This window comes from Rana temporaria, chromosome 8 (assembly GCF_905171775.1).
Source record: "Rana temporaria chromosome 8, aRanTem1.1, whole genome shotgun sequence".
NCBI lineage: Eukaryota > Metazoa > Chordata > Amphibia > Anura > Ranidae > Rana > Rana temporaria.
In genome coordinates, this window is record NC_053496.1 from 41,470,737 (window position 1) to 41,485,528 (window position 14,792).

Genomic DNA, 14,792 nt, shown 5'->3' on the forward strand with positions numbered 1-14,792 from the left:
CAGCTGTCAGTGGAGAAGTCAGCTGGCAGCTAATCACTAATTTGCTGTTAATGAAGCGGCAGCATAATGACGCTTAACACTAATCATTAGTAAGATGCACACTGGGTGTTCCGGATGTGCCTGGGCACACCCCAATCACCCCGTGCTGTTCCCTGAGTTCTTCTCTGAAATGCTGCCAATCAGTGTGGCCTATCAGTGCCAATCAGTGCTGTCTATCAGTGTCAATCAGTGCAGCCTATCAGTGCTGCCTATCAGTGCCAATCAGTGGAAATCATTGCTGCCGATCAGTTCTAACAATCTGTGCTGACTATCAGTGGACATCAGTGCTACCAATCAGTGCCGCCTATCAGTGCCAATCAGTGCTGTCAATCAGTAGCCATCAGTGGGGCACAACTGAAATACATTGATGTTTATTAATGCCACATGCCAATCTTTAGTATAATAGGTAATCACCACACTATTATTTACAAAAAGCACAGCTAAGCACTGTTATGTGTTCCCACAACACAAAAAAAAGTGCATCGCTAACTCACTAATCAATAACGTAACAATAATGGTGGAACCCTCTAATGTATGGAAATCTCAATAAACTTCAATATTACCACAATACCGGTCTCCGTGATACACAACGTCACATATAATACACATCAAACTGAGAATAATGCCCCGTACACACGATCGGAATTTCTGATGGAAAAAGTCTGATGGACTTTTTCCATCAGATTTTTCGATCGTGTGTAGCCCCATCGGAGTTTAGATATAGAACATGTTCTATTTTTTTCGATAAAATTCCTTCCTTCCTCCGATGTGATTTGGCCCGGCAAAAGACCGATCGTGGGTACGCGGCAAAGACATGGAAGAGCAAATTTGGAGCTAAGGAACTTGACTGACCTCAACCCGATAGAACACCTTTATGATGAATTAGAGTAGAGACTGTGATCCAAGCCTTCTCATCCAACATCGGTGGCTGACTTCACAAATGCACTTCTGCAATGGTCAAACATTCCTATAGACACACTCCTAAACCTTGTAGACAGCCTTCCCAGAAGAGTTGAAGCTGCAAAGTGTGGGCCAACTGAATATTGAACCCTATGGACTAAGACTGGGATGCCATTAAAGTTTATGTGCCACTCAGGGGATCAGAAAGGAATTCTTTCCCCTGCTGGAGCAAATTGGATCATGCTTTGCTGGGGTTTTTCACCTTCCTCTTAATCACTTGTGGGTTTAGGAATGTGTATTAGGAATTGTAGGATTTCCCCCCCCCCTTTTTTTGGTTGAGCTAGATGGACTTGTTTCATTTTTCAACCAAACTAACTATTAGGTAGATTCAGGTACATTGGTGCAAACTTGCGGCGGTGTAGCTTAGCCTGTTTAGGCTACGCCGCCATAAGTTAGCTAGGCAAGTACATGATTCTCAATGTACTTGCCTGCTAATATACGGCGGCGTAGCCTAAAGCGGGCGGGTGTAGGGGCGCCGAATTCAAATGTGTGGAAGGGGGGGCGTGTTTAATGCTAATCAGGCTTGACCTTATGTTTTTTACGTTTTTTGTTGTTACTGCGCATGCGCCGGGCGCCTACATTTCCCAGTGTGCAGTGTGCAGTGTGCACAACGTAAAAAATTCGAATTTCGACGCGGGAACGGCGGCCATACTTGACATTACTATTCCACTAGGGCCTAGCTCTAACTTTACGCGGCCTATATCGTTCGTAAACGGCGTAAAAGTACTGCGTCGGCCGGCATACGTTCGTGAATCGGCGTATCTCCTCATTTACATATTCTACGCCGACTGCAATGGAAGCACCACCTAGCGGCCATCCAAAATATTGCAATCTAAGATAGGGCGGCGCAAGCCGTCGTATCTTAGATATGTTTAAGCGTATCTCTGTTTGAGCATACGCTTAAACATAAGTCGGCGTAGATTCTGAGTTAGGTCGGCTTATCTACTGATAAGCCGGCCTAATGCCGCTTACACACCATCACTTCATGTGATGAAAAAAAACGACATTTTTAAAAACGTCACTTTAAATGACCGTGTGTGGGGGAAAACATTGTTTTATGTCTTTTACTTCACAGAAATTGACCGTGTGTAGCAAAAAACGACGTTTAAAACAACGTTTTTACACCCGCTCATGCCCAGAAGCTAGTTATGAAGCGAGCTTCAATGGAAAAAAGTGGTGAACGTAACCTCGCTTTGCTAGATCATTGTGAAAAAACAATGGTGTGTAGGCAACATCGTTTTTGAAAATTGAAGTTTCAAAAACGTCGTTTTTTACTTCACAGAAAATGTCGTTTTTTTTCATCACATAAAGTGATGGTGTGTACGCGGCATTACTCTTTCTGTATCTACCTATATGTCTATGCAGCGGGAAAAGAAGCATAGTTGGGAGTTGTATGTTTTTTCAAGCCCTGATACCTTACAATCCGGGGATATGCACAATTTCCTATCTCCTGCACTCTCCGGCCATCCCTAGAAAGGTTGCAGTTGCACGATTCTGTCTCAGCCTTTTGAAAATTTTCTGAAATACAACACAGAAGCCACATGGGGTCCTTCTAGGATCTTCTACATCTCGTCAGGGCAGCCTTTTGTTAAATAAAATACAATGGAGCAAAGACTGCAAATATGTACAATGAGGCTGGCTCTGAACACGGGACGCAATGTCACCTCCTCTGCTGCCGTTTGCATCTTTATACGTCTGAGAAAACACTTTGGGAGTTATTTACTAAAGGCAAATCCACTTTGCACTACAAGTGTAAACTACGGTAGGGAGCGCGTAACTCTGTGCGGGCGTAGCGTATCCTATTTACGCTACGCCTCCGCAACTTTGACAGGCAAGTGCATTATTCACAAAGCACTTGCTCCGTAAGTTGCGGCGGCGTAGCGTAAATTGGCCGGCATAAGCCTGCCTAATTCAAATGTGTAAGATGTGGGCGTGTTTTATGTAAAATCATCGTGACCCCACGTAAATGACGCTTTTTACGTGAAAGTATCCCAGTGCGCATGCTCCAAATTAACCCGCAAAAAGTCAATGCTTTCGACGTGAACGTAAATTACGCACAGCCCTATTCGCAAACGACTTACGCAAACGACGTAATCAACGGAAAATTAGACGCTGGCCCGACGTCCATACTTAACATTGGCTGCGCCTCATATAGCAGGGGTAACTTTACGCCGGAAAAGGCCTTACGTAAATGGCGAATCTGTACTGCGACGGCCAGGCGTACGTTCATGAATAGGCGTATCTAGCTGATTTACATATTCTAGGCGTAAATCAGCGTACACGCCCCTAGCGGCCAGCGTAAATATGCAGTTAAGATACGATGGCGTAGGAGACTTACGCCGGTCGTATCTTAGCAACATTTAAGCGTATCTCAGTTTGAGCATACGCTTAAAGTTGCGACGGCGCGGATTCGGACTTACGACGGCATATCTACTGATACGCCCGTCGTAAGTCTTTCTGAATCCGGGCCTACATGTGTAAACTACAAGTGCAAAGTGCACTGAAAGTGCACTTAGAAGTGCTGTCGCTGTGGATCCGAAGGGAACATGCAAAGAAAATAAAAAACAGCATTTTAGCTTGCACATGATTGGATGATAAAATCAGCAGAGTTTCCCCTCATTTCAGATCTACCCCTCAGATTTACAGCGACTGCGCTTCCAAGCGTACTTTCAGTGCAATTTTAAGTGCACTTTGCACTTGTAGTTTGCACTTGTAGTGCAAAGTGGATTTGCCTTTCGTAAATAACCCCCTTTTGTCTTCTATTTTAAAGGAAAACTTCACTTTAGGCTTAGTTCACACATAAGCGAATTGGATGCATTTTGAACCACATCCGATTCCCATGAAATGTGAATTAAATCGGCTTTCTATGGAGTTGGTTCACATATGTGCGTTGCAGCAGCAGTGCAAATTCACTGCGAATTTGAAAATAGTCCTGTGCATTTTTTGAGCACTGCGGTGAGGTTTAGATGCAAATTCCAGGCTATTGCCTTCCATGGGAACGCATCTGAATCGCCCATGTTGATGGGGACAAGGGTCTCTTCCCCACAACCCTGAGCGGTGGTTGTGGGGGTCCATGGGTAGGGGGCTTATTGGAATCTTGAAGGGACCGGACCCCAGATGCCACCCCCCTCTATGTGAATGAGTCTGGGGTACATTGTACCCGTACTCATTCACCAAAAAAAGTGTCAAAAAGAGAAGAAAAAACCCAGACACAGTTTTTGACACAGACGTACTCGAAAAAAGGGGGGGAAAAAGCTCCACCAACGACAAAGGCTACCTACACCAGCTTGCTCCGCCATGTGACAGTTCTTAAATAGGTAAGGGGCGGGACACCCAGTGATGTCACCTGGTGGTACCAGTCGGTGACGTCAAAGGGGGCTCCCCTTACCTATTTAAGAACTGTCTGCGGAGAGCTTTTTCTTTTGTCGGGTGTGGCGGGCATCGTGATTGACGATAGGTCTACATCGGCGAAATTGTTTTTTGTTTTTTATAAAAACAAAAACTGTGTGTATTTTTTTTATTTTTGACACTTTTTTAGGTGAATGCGTGGAGGTACAATGTACTCCATACTCATTCACACAAGGGTGAGGCCGGGGCCTTGTTAAAGGGGGCTTCCAGATCCCAATAAGCCCCCCTGCACGCAAACCCCCACCACCACTGCCCAGGGTTGTGGGGAAGAGGCTCTTGTCCCCATAAAGCACCCACCCTTCTATGTTGAGGGCATGTGGCCTGGAATGGTTTGGGGGGCCCTCACTTGTCCCCCCCTTTCCTGGTCTGCCAGTCTGCATGCTTGGATAAGGGTCTGGTATAGATTTTGAAGGGGACCCCACGCCATTTAAAACATTTTTTTTTTACGCGGGGGCTGCCCTCAAAATCCATATCATGCCATTTTTTTACCGGCAATGTTTTTTTTACATTGAGCTGTCAGAGGGGAACCCCGCTGACAGCTGATGAGTCATCCGTTGATGAGGATGCAGCGGTGCTCCTCAACAACCATCTAGTGTTAAAGATGCCGCCTCCAAAAATTTGCTTCAGAACCACATCTAAATTCACAGCTGAACCGCTGAACAGCTGCTTAGGAAATTCGTAGTGAAAACGGAAATTCACACCGGATATGTGTAAACCTGGCCTTAAAGGGAAAGCATGTAATGGCTGAGTGGCGGCAGTTCTTGTACTAATGCAATGTGTAATGTAACCGCTGAACTTGCCCTCCTCCAGGGCTGACACATTTTTGGGACTGTCATTTTCACAGCAAAAAATGCATTTAAATTGCATTGTTTATTGTGAAAATGACAGTTGCAGTTTGGGAGTCAACCACAGGGGGCGCTGTAGGAGTTAGTGTCCACTTAGTGTGTGTTTACAACTGTAGGGGGGTGTGGCTGTAGGACTGACGTCATCGATCGAGTCTCCCTAATAAAAGGGATCACTCGGTCGATGCACCGCCATAGTGAAGCACGGGGAAGCCGTGTTTACATACGGCTCTCCCCGTTCTTCAGCTCCGGGGAGCGATCGCTCCGGGGCGGCTATAAACGAATAGCCGCGCCGTCGTCCCGGATCGCTCCCCGCAGGTTACCGACCGCCGCACGTACCGGGGAAAGGCAGCAACGTACATGTACGCCCATATGCCTGTACGTGCCATTCTGTGGATGTACATATACATGCGACGGTCGGCAACCGGGTAACTGCAGCAGAGAAAAATCTGGGCTCCTTTGCTGCCATGTCAGGGCTGTGCTGTGTGGCAGAGCTGTGTAAACCTCAGGACTGGGTGGATATAAATGCAAACCCTTTGGCAGGTAAAACATACACGTATGTCATTTGTGTACAGTATATACTGTAGCTCTTTGTCTGGAGTTCAGCTTTAAATACATTTTTGTTTCTGCGGCTATTGTGCCCTGCAGCATTCAGAAGGTAGCAGAAGTAACATATCAATGGCTTCTTGAAGTGCGCTGTAACAATCGCTTCTGGGCTGTTAGGATTGTAATAATCTTGTGCGGTTCACACCCCTTACAATAATCGAGCGAGGGGAAAAATAACATCAGAACAATGGAACTCTCTCCAGCGCGCTCGCCCTCCGATTCCATCTTATCATCCAATTAGCCGGTAGATACTTAATAACAAAAACCACGTTTTAATAAGCCTAATATCTGACAGCGTGGACTGGAAGGGAAGAATGTAAGGACTCCATTTACGGCTTAATTAAAATGCTAAATCTTTGATACACGCCTCTTAAGAAAGAACATTGCACTCGCACTGAGATGCTGCCCGTTTGTGAGCTCCGTGCTGTTCTGGGGGAATAATGGGGCTGTGCCGCCCTGGCCGAGCTAGGCAAGGCTGGCAAAATGAGCTTACAGTTCTGCACACTCCATAGTCATAGACAGTAATAGAATCATTTAACCACTTCCATACCAGGCGCTTACGCACCTTCCTGCCCAAGCCAATTTTCAGCTTTCAGCGCTGTCGCACTTTTAATGACAATTGCGCGGTCGTGCTACACTGTATCTAAACAATTTTTTGATAATTTTGTTCCCACAAATAGAGCTTTCTTTGATCACCTCTGTGGTTTTTATTCTTTGCGCAACAACTAAAAAAAGACCGCAAATTTTGAAAAAAATAAAGTTTTTATTTTTTTCTGTTAATTTTTTTGTAAATAAGTAAGTTTTCTTCTTCAATTACGGGCACTGCTATGGCAGCACTGATGGGCACCAATGAGGTGGCACTGATGGGCACTGATGGGGTGGCACTGATGGGCACACATGAGGTGGCACTGATGGGCACTAATAGGCGGCGCTGGTATACGGCACTGATGGGCGCTCATAGGCGGCACTGATGGGCACTCATAGGCGACACTGATGGGCACTCATAGGCAGCACTGATGGGCACTCATAGGTGGCACTGATGGGCACTCATAGGCGGCACTTATGGGTGGCACTGATGGGTACTTATAGGTGGCACAGATGGGCACTGATAGGTGGGCACTGGGCACAGATGGGCACTGAGAGGTGGCACTGATGGACACTGAGGGGTGGCACTGATGGCATTGTTGGGCATCACTTATTTATTTACTAATTTTTGACAGTGCCCATCTATTGTACTTTTTTTTTTTACATGTGGATGGCCATGGGGGATGTACCTGGCCATCCACATGTTACCCCCTTCTTCAATTACGGGCACTGCTATGGCAGCACTGATGGGCACCAATGAGGTGGCACTGATGGGCACCGATGGGGTGGCACTGATGGGCACAGATGAGGCGGCACTGATGGGCACTAATAGGCGGCACTGATGGGCGCTCATAGGCGGCACTGATGGGCACTCATAGGCGACACTGATGGGCACTCATAGGCGACACTGATGGGCACTCATAGGCAGCACTCATGGGCACTCATAGGCGGCACTTATGGGTGGCACTGATGGGTACTTATAGGTGGCACAGATGGGCACTGATAGGTGGGCATTGGGCATGGATGGGCACTGAGAGGTGGTACTGATGGACACTGAGGGGTGGCACTGATGGCATTGTTGGGCATCACAGTGACACAGCAATGACACCACTGGGTCTAAAATAAGATATGTAATGAAAGCGGAAAGATCTTATTAAAAATGTCAATAGCCTATTGATGAGGGGGGAAAGGGGGAGGAACCAGGGAAGGCCAAATAAAAGCAGATTCAACTTCAGCTTTAATTACAAATGTATAAAAAAAATCCACTGCAGTAAAAATCTCCAAGGCAGGACGTAGAGGGAAAGCTTTCAATGGGTCACACATGCCAAAAAAAGTCTGATTGGGTTTAGGGCCAGTTTACACCAGAACACAGGACAGTAAACCCACATTCCATGCACATTTCTCGCACCGTGTTTCCACAGGCAGAGATTCGTGCTTCCCTCTGCTGACCAGCTTTATGGAGATGCTGATTTCATTTTCCAGCAGGACTTGGCACCTGCCCACACTGCCGAATGTACCAATACCGGGCACTTTTCCCCTTCCTGCCCAGGACAATTTTCAGCTTTCAGTGCTGACGCACTTTGAATGACAATTGCGCGGCCATACAGCTACTGTACCCAAACTAAATTGTTATCAGTTTCTTCCCACGCATAGAGCTTTCTTTTGGTGGCATTTGATCACCACTGGGGTGGTGATTGAAGGCATTGAAGGCTTATGGTGTCTGTCGAAAGTTCTAAGAAGTTCTAAGAAGATTCGACAAGCAGGTAAACTGTATGACGCCGCAATCGTAAATTTCCGGTCTAATGCTCGGCCCATAGGCTCTAGAAGAATTTGAATGTTGGTTGACTAGTAATAATAATTAGAATTCTTCTATAGCTTGTAGGCGGAACATTCGACCGGAAATGTACGATTGCGGCATCGTACAGTTTAGCTGCTCCGTCGAATCTTCTTAGAACATTCGACAGACACCATAAGCCTTCAATGACAGATTCAACCTTAATTAATTCGGATTTTCAGACAAATGCATTTATTAACGAAACAAAATAAATAAAAACAAGTTTCGGGAGTAACTAAATAAATGTATTTTTTGGACGAAAACGAAATTCCGAAACAAAATATTTCAGTGTGCACATGTCTACTGAAAAGTATGTCCATGTACAGTATAGTATGCACTCAATACTTCGGGGCTTCTTTTGCATGAATAACTGCATCAATGCGGTGTGGCATGGAGGTGATCAGCCTGTGGCACTGCTGAGGTGTTATGGAAGCCCAGGTTGCTTTGAGCCTTCAGATCGTCTGCATTGTTGGGTCTGGTGCCTCACATCTTCCTCTTGACAATACCCCACAGATTCTCTGAACTCATTTTTTTGCCTTAAAAAAAATGGCATATAAACTCAACTGCCTAAAAACGACAGTAAACGAACCTGTGTAAATGTACACATAAGACAACATTGAATGAGTTCAGGGGCAGTTGAAAAAAGTGTAGCGCCTATCAGTGGCCATCAGTACCACCTATCAGTGCCCATTAGTGCCGCCTATCAGTGCCCATCAGTGCTGCATATCAGTGCAGCCTATCTGTGCCCATCAGTGCTGCATATTAGTGACCATCAATTCTACATATCACAGTTACATAGTTACATAGTAGGTAAGGTTGAAAAAAGACACAAGTCCAACCTAAGTGTGTGATTATATGTCAGTATTACATTATCAGTGCCTCCTCATCAGTGCCACCTTATCAGTGCCGCTTTATCAGTGTCCGTTAGTGCAGCCTCATCAGTGCCTGTCAGTGAAGGAGAAAACCACATTTTATAACAGAAACAAAGAAAAATATATATTTTTTTAAATGTCTGTGTTTTTTAGTTTGTTTAGCAAAAAATAAAAACCCCAGTGGTGATCAAATGCCACCAAAAGAAAGCTCTATGCGTGGGAAGAAACTGATAACAATTTAGTTTGGGTACAGTGGCTGTATGGCCGCGCAATTGTCATTCAAAGTGCGTCAGCACTGAAAGCTGAAAATTGTCCTGGGCAGGAAGGGGGAAAGTGCCCGGTATTGGTACATACATGAAATCAGCATCTCCATAAAGCTGGTCAGCAGAGGGAAGCACGAATCTCTGCCTGTGGAAACACGGTGCGAGAAATGTGCATGGAATGTGGGTTTCCTGTCCTGTGTTCTGGTGTAACTGGCCCTAAAACCAGTCAGACTTTTTGTTGGCATGTGTGACCCATAGAAAGCTTTACTTCTACGTCCTGCCTTGGAGATTTTTACTGCAGTGTTTTTTTTTTTATACATTTTTAATTAAAGCTGAAGTTGAATCTGCTTTTATTTGGCCTTCCCTGGTTCCTCCCTCCTTCCCTCCTCATCAATCTGGTGTGGGTGGGGCCCTGGGCATAAAGTGGATGGGACATGACTACCCCTGATTTACAGTATGTAGGTTTGTAGCCTGGAAAGTAGTAGGCTTCCTCGGCTCAATGCTGGGGGACCCATGAAATAGAATTGGGGAAGATGGTTGTACCTTAGAGCCTCATGTACAAAGGAAGTTTGCCCATCTCTCCTAGATGTCTTTCTGTCTGGAAGCAGCAATTTTGCTAGTATGCGTTTAGGGCATCAATAATAATTTATTCTGGCCATTGATCTGAATTAACACTCAAGCGTGTGAGGCACCTAAGTACATTAACACACTTTTAGATGCATTCAAAGCATCAAGCTTTATTTTCTGCCAGAATGCTGTTAATTTTGGGTGCGCTGGCTGGGGGGGGGGGGGGGGTCTTGGGGTTCTCCTGCCTAAATACCTATTTGTGCATAGACACATAGACTAAAATAGGCAGGGGCAATGAAGTGCAAAACTTGGAGTGCTGCTCAAGCCAGAGGGAAGTTTCTTCCTTTTGATCCTAGCAGGGCCGCCATAGAAATCGTAGGACCCTGTACAGCCTAACTAGCAGGGACCCTTAACTACCCCTTAGTCAACCAGAGGAGAAAGATTGGGTGTCAATCTCAGCATGCTGTGGCAAATCTTGGGTGTGGTAACAGTATGAAATGCCGAGTACAGAGGTCAATAGTATTTAACACAGAAGTCAGTAGCATGTACAACTAATGCAGTGGTCAGGAATATGTAACATGGAGTATGAGGATCAGTAATATTAAAAACAGAGATTAGAGATTAGTAGAATATAACGCAGAGGTCAGGAGCACATAACAGAGTGCAGTAGTTAGGAATACAGAATGCAAAATTTAAATGGTCGGGAGCATGAAATGCACACTGCAGAGGTCACAAGGGCCCCTCTGCTGAATGGATTGTGCCCTGGGTAGGTTAATTTACTTGCTAGCAAAGCTGGGAGCTGTGGGCAATCAAAATAGAGCTGCCTACATCCTCTTTGCCCGGACCCCCCTGTTGAACTGCGGGGCCTGGGCCCCGTACAGGAGGGTCAGTTATACCCCCTTATCAGCGGCCCCGATCCTAGGAGAGGCAGCCTGTCTTGCCTGCCCCTCGCACTGGTAACGTAGACTACTGTATCTTCTCTGATTTCTCTACATTGTGTACAGATCTGTCAATGAGTCGCCTTTGAACACACAGATCTGGTATGTTTCTGATTTTGAATGCCCGTTGAAAATCTGAGCAGGAGAAAACATGATCTGTAGAATGTTAAAGAACTGGGTTATCCGCGTTGTGAGCGGGACTAATCACTTATGCAGTCTAGCATAGCAACGCGTTTTCTTTTCAACTAATCAGAGAATGAAAAAAATATATAACATAAATCCCGCAAAACACTGCCAGGTCTCCAACAATGATTCACAAGTGGAAGTGTTTTTAGCATTAAAAAAATTGTGCAGCAATTGCATTTGCACAGGCTTGATCCGGTGAGGTGCTGATTGGCCATTAAATATAATAACCAGAAGAGCCAAATCTGAGCTTATGGTTTTATTTCTGCCCGGCGTCCAGGGTTGCGGATCAGCAATGGGAAGGCAATCACAAATAGTAAAATAAATTAATAATTAGTAAATAGCAACAAAAACGTTTTTGCTTGCTATGACTTCATTCTAGAATCAGTAAACTTGACTCAGCCAAAAGTTGTGGTAACAAAAGGTGAGAGGAAATCTTCCAATGCGGACACCTGTTCTGGTGACAACTGTCTACGAGGAGATTTCTCTCAGGCCTCGTACACACGACCGAGAATCTCGTCGTAAAAGAAACATCGTTTTCCTCGACGAGTTTCTTGTCAGGCTTGTCGAGAATCTTGACAAGCTTTCTTTGCGTACACACTGTCAAGACAAAATCTAGTCGATCTCAAACGCGGTGACGTACAACACGTACGACGGCACTATAAAGGGGAAGTTCGATTCCACTGGCACAACCCTTGGGGCTGCATTTGCTAATCTCATGTTACTGCGTGTTAAGTAAAAGTTTGGTAAGAGACGATTTGCGCTTTTCAGTCTGTTACAGCGTGACAAATGTGCTATCTCCATTACGAACGCTACTTTTACCGAAGGTGCACTCCCGTCTCATACTTTATTCTGAGCATGAGCGGGTTTCTAAGCATACACACGAACGTGTTTTTCGTCGTAAACCAGCCCGACGAGAAACACGACGAGGAAATTGAGACTTCCGACAAGGAAAAAGAGAACTTGTTCTCTTTTTTTCTCGTCGAGTTTCACAACAGTTTTCTCAACGAAAAACATACACACGGCAAAAAAACTCTGCCACCAAGTTTCTTGATGGATTCTGTCGAGGAAAACGGTCGTGTGTACGAGGCCTCACTTTGAAGACATTTTCTCTCAATTCTCGTTGTGTTTCTATGAGATAGGAAATGGAAAGGACTTTTTTTGCAAATGGAGAAACCTGTTTGCATACTGTAGATCAGGATTTTAACGTTTTGTAACACAGAGGAACCCTTGAGTAACTTTCAGGTCTTAGGCCCCGTACACACGATCGAGTTTCTCGGCAGAATTCAGCCAGAAACTCGATCAGAGCTGTATTCTGCCGAGAAACCCGGTCGTGTGTACACTTTCGGCCGAGGAAGCCGACGAGGAACTCGTCGGGCCAAATAGAGAACATGTTCTCTATTTCCTCGTTGTTCAATGAGGAAAGTTGGCTCGCCGAGATCCTCGGCGGCTTCACAAGGAACTCGACGAGCAAAACGATGAGTTTTGCTCGTCGAGTTCCTCGGACGTGTGTACGGGGACTTAGGGAACTCCTACTAATATTTACTGTATATCTACATTAGAGTGAAGATTGAGTTGAGATATAAGAACAATAATAAAAAAAAAAGAATAAAGAATGTGGTATACATAGGTAGCCCAAAGATGATTCATTTTGAATTCGATTGGTAGATCAACATGTGTACATTCACCCTGCCTATATGTGGATTGAAATCCGGCTGGTCCCTGCTGAACCAATGGAATTTCGATCCATGTATGGCCGGGTTTAGTATGTTTGACACACAGGGCTGTTTTGTTCTACAGATAAAAAACTCAAAAAATTGAATATCGTGCAAAAGTTTATATATGAGAGAGACTCATTACATTTTATGTGATAGACCAACACAAAGTGGCACATAGTTGTAAAGTACAGTAGAAGGAAAATGATAAATGGTTTTAATTTTTTTTTACAAATAAAATATGTGAAAAGTGTGGCGTGCATTTGTATAGCGCCCCCTCTGAGTCAATACTTGGCAGAACCACCTTTCACTGCAATTACAGCTGCAAGTCTTTTTGGGTATGTCTCTACCAGCTTTGCACATCTAGAGAGGGAACTTCTTTGCAAAATAGCTCTCAAGCTCTGTCAGATTGGATGGAGAGCGTCTGTGAACAGCAATTTGTTCTGCTGGAAGGTGAACCCCCCTAGTCTCAAGTCTTTTGCAGACTCCTACAGGTTTTCTTCTAAGATTGCTCTGTATTTGGCTCCATCCATCTTCCCATCAACTCTGACCAGCTTCCCTGTCCCTGCTGAAGAAAAGCATCTTCACAACATGCTGCTGCCACCACCATGTTTCACAGTGGGGATGGTATGTTCAGGGTGATGTGCAGTGTTAGTTTTTTGCCACACATAGCGTTTTGCTTTTAGGCCAAAAAGTAAAATTTTGGTCTCATTTGACCAGAGCACCTTCTTCCACATGTTTTCTGTGTCCACCACATGGCTTCTCGCAAACTGAAAATTTACTGGCACGATACCCGAAATTTACTGGCGCAGCCACGTTTTTACTGGCACAAAAGTTACTAAATTATATTTTTTAGCACATTTCACTATTTAGGCTACAAACAAGTACGCTAGGCAAATAGCAATGTGATTTAAGGTAGATATTAAGGTAAAAAAACATATTTGTTATTTTTGATATAATAAGGGCAAATTATTTAGTCACATCACCCCCTGCCTCCATCCCCCTCTGCCACCAACACCCCCTGCCTTCACCCCCTCTACAGTACCACCAACAATCCCTGTCTCCATCCCGCACCCTCTGCGGTGCCACCATCCCCCTCTGCAGTGCCACCATCACCCCCTGCCTCCAATCTCCCCCTGCCTCCATTGCCCTTTGCCTCCATCCACCTCTGCGGTGCCACCACAGCCACAATCACCCCCTGCCTCCAATCTCCCCCTGCCTCCATTAACCCTCTGCCTCCATCGTCCCCCTCTGTGGTGCCACCATCACCCCCTGCCTCCATCGGATCCCCCTCTGCCACCATCACCTGATGTCCCTCTCGGCTGGGCTGTCTCACTCTGTCGGTCCCCGACTCCCCTGTGCCCTTCTTTTTTCTCTCTTGGTTACTCTCTGTTTGGCCTTGATTTTTGACCTCTGGTGGGTCACTCCACATAAGATCTACCATCCATCCATTTTGATTAACATAACTTGGAGTTTTGGAGGTCGAATGAGAGCTGCAGCGATTGATTGGCCCTACAGGATTCACATCATGTCTGATTGACCTTTTTGAACGTATGTTCCTCAGGGTTCAAGTTTTCCGGTAAGCCTCAATCCAGCTGGTGACTGCTTCTTCTTTTCCTTTGTATATACATTTACATGTTTGGAATAAGGGAGCACTATCACCTTTAATTTCATTGGACTATCACCATATTTACGGTTTACAGAGACTGTTTTCTTCACATATTCATCCTGACACATGTATTCACAGATATATATACAGTATATATATATATATATCTTTGTGCCCCTGGAAGAAGTCATTGTTGTGACGAAACGGCGTAGGGAGGAGCGGCGTGCTGACGTCACCACGAATCGTACTGCGCAGTCTACCCGGAAGGACGAGCGGATAGTTAAGCCGGCCGGCTATTATTACACACGCACTGTTTTTACTGCATAACTGTAAGTGCAATACTTTTAACAATAAACAAATTTTATTACGGT